The sequence below is a fragment of the Henckelia pumila genome, chromosome 1, assembly GCF_033568475.1.
Source record: "Henckelia pumila isolate YLH828 chromosome 1, ASM3356847v2, whole genome shotgun sequence".
NCBI lineage: Eukaryota > Viridiplantae > Streptophyta > Magnoliopsida > Lamiales > Gesneriaceae > Henckelia > Henckelia pumila.
This window is the reverse complement of record NC_133120.1, coordinates 162327637-162335193: the sequence shown is the minus strand read 5'-3', so window position 1 is coordinate 162335193 and position 7557 is coordinate 162327637.

The following is a 7557-nucleotide window of genomic DNA, read 5'->3' as shown; positions in this document are numbered from 1 at the left end:
ATGCAAATATTTGAAGGAAATACAGAAATTGAAGGATCTACTTAATTCTGAATTTGACATGAAGGATCTTAGATCAGCAAAGCAAATCTTGGGAATGGATATTATTAGAAACAGGAAGCTTAGGACCTTATCTATATACAAGATGGGTACATAAAGAAAATAGTCGATATATTTGGTATGAAGGATGCTAAGGGTGTGAATACCCCAATTGGAGCTCATTCAAACTGAAATATGTCAAAGAAGAAGAAGTTGAATTAGAATTTGCCCATATGAAGTCTTTACCCTATACAAATGCAATATGAATTATAATGTACTTCATGGTGTCAACAAGGCCAGACATTGCATATGGAATGAGATTGGTTGGCAGGTTCATGAGCAAGCCAAGTAGAGAACATTGGCAGGCTGTGAAGTGGTTGCTTAGGTATCTAAAACAGATAACTAAGCTGAAGTTATTTTATTCTGGATATACACAATCAACTTGTGAATTTGTAGGGTATTGTGACTTGGATTATGCTGTTGATCTTGATAAAATAAGATCATTGTCTGGATATGTTTCTACTATTGGAGGAAATGTAGTGAGTTGGAAGTCTAGTCTACAACATGTGGTGGCTTTGTCAACAATAGAATCATAGTACATTTCTTTCATAGAAGCCGTAAAGAAGGCCCTATGGATTAAGGGTTTTGTTAGTGGAATGAGATATGAACAATGGTCTGCAATCATTTTTTGAGACTCACAAAGTACTATACACATATCCAAAAATGCTATGTTTCATGAGAGAACAAAGCATATCGACGTGAGACTATATTTTGTGAGGGATATCATCTTAAGGGAACTAGTTACTATGAAGAAGATCAACACACTAGTGAATCCAGCAGACATTCTTACTAAAGTAGTTCCATTGAGCAAGCTCAAGGATGCATTGAACATGCTCAATGTTCTGGAATGAATGACTCATGATGAGATAAGGGAACTCCATTTGAACCGGTGAAATTCACATATAAGAGCCAAAAGGTGGAGACTTTTGAAGACCAAGTTTGATTCCATATGATGAATTGGATGGATGAGATTGAGTCTAGCCATTAGTCCATGATCCATCGGTTGTCATCACTCAATATCATAACCAAATGGATTAAAACGAGATAAGTTGAGCAAAAAATATGAACAACAGTCATCCCAACTGATTTAGCAGGACTTTCGAGAAACAGAGCATTGAAGGGATCTTTTCTCTTGGCAGATGAATTTTGTACTATAACCTCTCTACTTTTCATTGATTGATTCTGTAAGTGAGCATGAGGGTTACTACTGCGAATTCTCTTATAGAGATTGTGTATGATCTTGTTGTATCTTGGTGAGAGTTGTAATATTTTTTTACTTGATCATTATAGTGGATTCAATTGGGGATTCCCAAGAACCTTGGATGTAAGATTGCTAAATCCAAACCAAGTAAAATCGGTTTGGTGTTCTTTACTTTCCGCATTTTAGTTCTTGTTTTTCCTTTCGTGTCGTTGGTCTTCTGGCGATCATTCTTAACTATATATATATATATATATACACACACACACATATATATAGCTCAATTTTTGTATCACAAGTTTAATATATCAATATATTGAAGAACATATGAATTTAATTAGCATTTACAAATGTTTATTGTCAGTGAAAAATGTACGAAATTTAGTTGTTTTAATTATTATGAAATAATTATACTAACTAATTAAAACAAAAATAAAATGTAAAAAAATATAATAAAGCATTGCGTCAAGGCGCCAATGCAATAATTGTTGTCAAAATGATCAATGCTAGGCCAAGAATGGTGCAATCTTGTTTATTATTATTATTATTATTATTATTATTATTATTATTATTATTATTATTATTATTATTATTATTATTTAATTTTTTAATGAAGATGAAGCCTGCAATCGTTATTCTTCAGTATGCACTGGATAAATTCTCGATCTAACGTCGTAACCTACAACTAAGAATGTTGTAATCTTGCTTGGGTGCCATCTTGATTGGGGTGCAATGAATTAAATCAAGCCGAATATGAAAAAAAAATATGTATGCTTGAACTAGAAAATTAGAAAACACAAATGAATCAAACAACGAGTTCTCACAAAACCAACATCAAACAATCTTAAACATAGTTTTTGGTATCGTTAATCGACCCTCTAGATGAAAAGATTAGTTCACAACGAAAATAAAACTAAAATGAAACATAGTCTTCAAATAATTCATCCCAATAACAATCTAATAAGGAGAAGAACTAGAAGAGGTTGTGTTCTCTATTCTCGGATCGATGTAATGTCTATTTTTTGTTCCTTTCAACCTTCAATTTTCTTATCCGCCTTTTCCCTTGCTTGGCCGCCGCTCTCTTTTTCTTCCTAAAATCTTGATTTTAGGTATGAATTAATCATCAGATAATCAAAAATCTGAACGAATACATCATATCCATTTCTCAAGCAGGGGTTTTAAAAGTTGATCATTGGATGGGATATGGAGAGGTTGCGACCTGGATGGGAATTCAGAACCCTATAACACGTACTACCTCCACTCGGGTGGTGCGTTGGATATCACCTCCTGCAGGCACTTTCAAGTTTATCACTGCTCTAAAGAGAACGTCGAATTTGCCATTGGGGGAATCATAAAGAACGATTTAGGACAGCCACTCCTTGTGTTTCATGAGGCGTTGGTCATGGGTCTAACACTCGTGCAAAATTAACAACCATACTTAAGGGACTCACGCTTTGCAAGCTTTATAACTACTTCTCTCTTTGGGCGGAGGTTGACTCAATGGATGTTTTAGTCATTATCAATGAAGACAACACTTGCTGGGAGCTTAGTCACCCTCTCAAATAGATCCAAAAAATTATGTACAATTTCCCAGTTCAAAATCCCACATCTTCAGAGAAGCTAATGATGCAACGGATAAACTATACAACATGGGAATCCTCCAGGGGATGGCTCCAACCAGAGCACATTCAGGGATGGCTACAGGGAATTTGTAGACTGGGAAGGGTTGGACTGCCTTATGTCATAATTTCTTAGAAATTTCTGTAATTTTTTTATTTATCGTTGTAATTGTTCTAGAGAGATCTTGGCCTAGTCTTCCTCTCTTGTACTTCTTTATTTTTCTAATAAATGGGTAAGGGTCCGCCAACCATCCCCTTCCTCCCACCACAACAGGTGGATTCGGGGAAAAAAATCTATTCTAATATTATTACTATAATTATATATATATATATGCATATTTCATTGTGAATTTTTATTTGTACCCTTCATTATTCCTGTGTATTTAACCTCATTCACCCTCCCCCCCCCCCCCCTTTTCTGCCGCTTCTTATTTATTTGTGACTTTAAATGTCATATTTTTTAATTTTCCTAGAATAGCACTCCATATACCTCAAAAAATGCCTTTAAATGGTTCTACATGGACCCTTCGCATACCTCAACAAATGTCTTTACATGGCTTTGCTTCCAACTCTATATAAGTTGCTTCGTGTTTTTTTCCACTCATCAATATGGCTCGTATTTTTTCCCTTCGCTGTTATAATTATGTGTCGATTTGTTACATGCATGTTGATATCATGTGCAAGTGTAGAGATGTGTATTACTTTTGTTATTTCCTGCAACAATTCATCTTTAATGGAATGATTCGACTTCTGTGCATACGAGAACCAGTGGACTTGAGAATCGTTATTGTGTTGTGACACTGAATGTTCAGTACTCTTAATATGTATGCATATCAATGTAGTACTCTTTTTATGCCTTTGTTTATGGTTTTGCTTATGACATGGTCTAGGTTGCTAAGGTTATGAATTGACGACATATTTCCTTCCATTTGGTTGTTGTTCAAATGATTACGTTCGTTATTTCTTCTGTCGGTCAATTTTGGTTAGACACCGTGAAAAATATACTTACGTTGCTAAACACGGAACTTTTTTCCGGAATACATTCGAACATCGATGCAAATTCTTGGACCCGAGAAAAAAACTACTAAGGAATCCGTCCCCGAATTAAAATAACCATTAATCATTATTTATATTGTGTTCGATATTTAATTTTAAAATTATCTAATTGCTTCGACTGTAATTTTGTTTGATCGAAAATAATTTTGTATAACCATAATAATTCCAAAAGCCGCATAATTTATGACAGGTCGATCCATGCAATGTGCTTTTTTTTTAAAAAAAATGTTGAAAGGAAAACCATGTGAACCGCAGGTCACAATTTAAAGACTATCGAACCGGGTCAACGGGTATCCTGACCGTCGACAGTGACCCGGGTCATGTCTCTGTATATATATACACATATATATTAATATTTATATCATTTATTAAGAATAAGAATGTTCTAGGCTTTTCCTATAATAGACTTCTCAAATTCCGCGTTTTTCACACGTTTTTTCCGTTGGAAACCCTGATAATGGCGTCTCCTCCATCGACCGGCGATGAGCGAACTATTGATATCCCGCGCAGAGCTGGGACTCAATACAATAAAAACCTATTCACATTCAACAAAAGATATTCTGGATGGAAGTTGAGCTCATAGAATCTATTGTGCAAACAATCAAATTTTTTACTGGGGTGTCTTCGACATCCCGAAAGGCTGGGTATATCTAACAACAAACTATTTGTGTAGTATAAAATACATAGATGATTTTGTTGATCTGTTCTTTGTTTTGTACTAAAAGTTATATTCCTTCCATAACAAATGGAGATTTAGAGTACATTTGGTTGAAGTAGCAACAAATGAGGTGCGAATTGAGTTCTCCCCCAAATTTGACGTGTCTCTGCTTCTGTGATCCAATTTTAAATATCTCCTACCGTTCTCGTGATGTTTGATAATAAACTATGTCATTCCTAAATAGCATCTCAGGTGAACGTGAACTTTCATTTCATTTAGAAGATAAATGTTGTGATTGTGTGTCATTAAATATAAATGAAATGATTTTTCAACTCTATCTGTATAATTAACTAAATTGCTTTCAATAAAAACTTTCACCGTCATTTTGTCTCAAGTTTACACATATACAGGGCCGATCTTATTAGTTTTTTGGCTTGAGCCTAACTTAAAAAAGGCCCCTATAAAGTCATAATACTTCATAGCAATTTTCTTAATTTAAATCAGCAAAACTAAAGACAATATTTATTACAATGCAATATTTCTATTATAACTAAACAATAATGCCAAACATATTGCAAATGGTCACTTAAATACAACCCGCCTTATAGTTTTGGTGGCAAAAATATTAATCAAATTTGTATAATCAAGTTGTTCAATAACTTATTTTTCAATTGATAACATAGTCAACCTATTCAATCTTTCTTGTGACATAGTCGATCGGAGAAATGTTTTGATGAGATTTAACTTTGAAAAACTTCTTTCTGCACTTGCCACTGTAACTGGTATTGTTAGCAAGATTTTGTAAGCAATGCACTTGCCACTGTAACTGGTATTATTTAACAATTCAATACAAATTTTGAAACACATCAAACAATAATTTCATAATATTAAAACTCAAAACAAATAAACAATAATAGCAAGTTAGGGTTCCCCAAATCTAAAACACAAAAAATATTCCATATATACTAACCCGTGGACAGTAGATTTTACTGGTTTGATGAAATTTTCTCCACTAATCTTGATAGATTATGATGAAAAGTTTAATGCTCCAAGCCTCCAAAGTAGAGAACTATTTCTTTCAAAGAAACGAAAAGCGGCCTTCACGTACAAAATCTGAGAATGGGCCGATTGGAAGTACAAAATCTGAAAATTAAAAGTATATCATTTAATTTTAACATAATTGGGCCTCTTCACAATCAAAAAATTAAATGGACTTGTATTTATTATTATTACTATATACTTATATAAACTCCAAAAACTGGGCCCTAAAAAAAACTAAAATTTTGGGGTCTGAGTCCATTGACTCTTCAGCCTCAAGGAAGGTGCGGCCCTGCACATATATATTAAGCTGAAAACTACTAGAATTGATTACTACAGACGAAATCAAGTAGAGATCGGATCAGAACTTTATCAAGGCATTGTTGATAGTGTAGTCGGTGGAGAAACACGCGGTGGGGAAGTTGGTCATCGTGTGGTCCTACCTTTGTCTATTATTGGAGGACCGATGAATATGCGTAAGTGGTATCATCATTATTATTATTATTATTATTATTAAATATAATGAAGAGTGCAAATATTTTATTTATTAAAATTTATTAAATCCAAAATATTATAAAAATTACAATTATTACGATTCCTTAGTATATATATTTTTTTATGCATTATATATAATATATCCGCTTATGAGAACATATATTTTTATAACATAAAAATATTATTTGAATTTTATTCATGTTTCGTAGACATATAAACTATTAATATTAATAGTTTATTTTGTTTATTTATTTTGAGAAATTTAGAAAAAATATATTACTAATAAATTTTTTATATATAGTATTTTAGTTAAAATAATAATTTTGATTGGTAGCGATATTTATTATTTAAAATATTTTTATTAATTTTAAAAGTTAATTTTATAATCAATTTTTTTATCCAAAATATTTTAGGTATTTTATTATAAAATTGAATAATAATTATTATATTATTTATAATAAAATTTACTAATATCATGGAAATATATATATTATGATAAAATTGATTAGTAATGTGGACGGGGTTTGAATTCGGGGATGGAGATGGGTAAGACATCCCTGTCCATGTCCCCGTCCCTGTCCCTGTACCCGTCCCCGCCCCTCCCCGCCCCGTTGTCATCCCTACATATGATGCATGGTCCCTGTGGACGTTTGAATAGAAGCTGCCATTGCATGGTTATTGGACGGTGCAAACATCACTATCCTCGACCGCACTCGAGTCAGACAGTACAAGGGCATGATGGTTACCCGATATATCGACTTATTGTGCAGACATTGATGCAAGACATACTTAGTTCTTATTTCTTCTTTTTTTGCCGAATAATTTCTGTAGTAATTTAAAATGTGCAAGAACTTCACTGTTTTCTTTTGAAAAATAAAGACGTTCCAGTATACACAAAAATGACCTAATTTACAGCATTAACAAAAATTAATAATGGAGCCGATGTATGAAAATCCAAGCCAATGCATAGATTCAATTAAATTCATCGCCCTTTCAAATCCTGTGTAGAAATATTACTCAAGCATTCAATGGTTCCCACTACCAAGAGAATTGATCTAGTTATAGAGAAGACGATTGTTTGTATAACCAAATGAATTATAATTTATAGTACTTGATGTCATAGAATTCATTAAAGAATGTCTGTTCAAATACACTTTATTGAATATATATAGCAAATAGAATTTGGAATCAGATGCAACATCACGCACGAAGCATTGCAAGCAAGCAAGAGTCGCAGATGGAAACGTTCAATAGAAATGCTCACAACCAAGAATCTAACATAGAAACACCCGACATTGTCATGATAAATATCGTAAAAAAAATAAAACGGATGTTGTCATCGAAGCTCTCGTTATTCGACAAGGATATGAAACCAAAACAAGTAAAAGTACGCTGAT